Below are 2612 nucleotides of genomic sequence, written 5' to 3'. Positions count from 1 at the left end.
CCTCTTCCTCCTCCTCTTCCTCCTCGTCTTCATCATCATCATCATCATCATCGTCGTCGTCGTCGTCGTCGTCATCATCCTCATCATGGTCATCATGATCGTCGTGGTCGTGGTCATCTTCTTCTTCTTCTTCTTCTTCTTCTTCTTACCACGTCGTGCTAGGTGTCACACAAGGCCTTCCACTCTCCCTATGCCGCCCTGTCGATGGTTGAGGTTTGCACCTGGTTCGCTGTCCCCTATCCATCGGCCTGCTTCTCTTTTCCATGATTCTTCCAGAGACCCATGTCTTTGTTGGGATCTTTCCTCGGGATGTGACCAGTGTACTTCCACTTCCTTCTCCGTACCTCGCCGCCCATGCTCTCCATCACCAGCTCTCTCGAGCACGGCCTCATTCTTTGACTGTTCTTGTGTGTATGAGCGCACGTATGTTATAATACAAAAACTATGCAAGGGAGGTGAAAAGAGCGTCACGTTTCTGATCTTCCGACAGCAACAGAAGTTTGTTCTAATCTCTAAATCCAAATCAGAAACGTCAAACTCAGAGTAACGGTTAAAGAAGATTTTAACTTCAGTAAATAAAATACGTAGTTATTCTTTTCTACTCTACTCTACTCTACTCTACTCACATGGACCGAAACTTTTGGGGAGGGGGCCAGTCGATTAGATCTGCCCCAGTACTCAACTGGTATTTAATTTATCTACCCCGAAAGGAAGAAAGGTAAGGTCGCCCCCTCGGCAGAATTTGAACTCAGAACGTAAAGACAGACGAAATGCCGCTAAGCATTTCGCCCGGCGTGCTTACGTTTCTGCCAGCTCGCCGCCTTGTAATAAGAGGTAGTTATTGATATCTATGTAATATTTTACAGGTATGACTGAGTGGTTAAGAAGCTCACTTTGCAACCACATGATTTTGGGTTCGATCTCAGTGCACCTAGGGTAATGCCTTCTACTATAGCCTTGGGCTGACCAGTGACCTGTGAAGGAATTCGGCTGACTGAGACTGCGTGGATGCCTGTCGGATATGTGTGTGTGTGTGTGTTTGCCTCCAACTTCGCTTGACGACTGGCGTTAGTTTGTTTGCATTCCGGTAACTTAGCAGTTCGACAAAATCGAACAATAGAATAAGTACCAGATGAAAAAGAAAATGTACTGGGATGGATTTGTTCGACTAAAACCCTTTGAAGATGGTGTCACAGTGCAACAGTCCAATGACTGAATCAAAGGACAAAAGAAAAAAGTATATCTTTTCTACTCTAGGCACAAGGCCCGAAATTTTTTGGGGAAGGGGGCAGTCGATTAGATCGACCCCAGTACACATACCGCTAAGTATTTCGCCTGGCTGGCTAACGTTTCTTATTTCTTTATTGCCCACAGGTAGCTAAATATAGAGGGGACAAACAAGGACAGACAAAGGAATTAAGTCGATTACATCGACCCTCAGTGCGTAACTGGTACTTAATTTATCGACCCCGAAATGATGAAAGGCAAAGTCGACCACGGTGGTATTTGAACTCAGAACGTAAAGACAGACGAACTGCCGCTAAGCATTTCACCCGGCGTGCTAACGTTTCTGCCAGCTCGCCGCCTAGAAGAAAAAATATATCAACAGGGACGCAACTTGACATACTATGTTATTAAGTGACATCAATATTTAAAACTGGAATTCCGTTGGGACTTACTGATAATTAACTTTCTCTATTCTCATCATCTATAAGTTTAAATACCTAAATCTGTAGTACAAATAAATAATTGATAGACAGATAACTACTTAATACATGTCAATTTCCAAAAATGTATAACTACTTTTATCCTGCGGTTTTTTTTATATGTAAACGACTAAACTGTTGTGCTATGTGTATCAGGTGTAAAAGAAGGCAGCTTTGTAAAACGGAGTAGAGGTGTAGTGTTTTGTGTTTAAATAACTATTAAGAATGCTGACATCCCTCTTCAAAGGTGTGAAGACTTGTCAAATAGATTAATGGGTTGTATTAGCTCATGCAATGCTAACGTAAGTATGAGATAAGTATAAAATAGATTTTGTATGTGTTGTGCGCTTGTGTGTGTGAATATGTCTATCTATCTATCTATCTATCTATATTTTTGCACACAGGCAGTAGCATATATATATGTGTGCATATGTGTATATACATACATATATGAATGTATATATGTGTATGAAGATATATATACATGTAAATGTATATATGTGTATGAAGATACATATACATGTAAATATATATATATATCCCCAAAAATGTAATTTCTACTCATTTACATATATATATATATATATATATATATATATATATACATACACACACACACACACACACACACACACACACACACACACACACACATATATATATATATATATATATATATGTACATTTGAAAAATGAGTAGAAATGGTTTATTTTGGAGATAATTTTTATTTTAGTAATAATATTTACAGTGAGTGACTCTGATATGAGTTTCATGTTTCAAATAGCCGCCAGTCCTAATTTACTACCTAAGAGTATTCGGCTGACGATCGCAAGGCCGTGAGTTCGATTCCCGCACACGCGTTATGTCCTTGAGCAAGTCACTTTATTTCACGTTGCTCCATTTCA

Source organism: Octopus bimaculoides, chromosome 7 (genome assembly GCF_001194135.2).
Source record: "Octopus bimaculoides isolate UCB-OBI-ISO-001 chromosome 7, ASM119413v2, whole genome shotgun sequence".
Lineage (NCBI taxonomy): Eukaryota > Metazoa > Mollusca > Cephalopoda > Octopoda > Octopodidae > Octopus > Octopus bimaculoides.
This window is presented reverse-complemented; position numbering follows the sequence as displayed.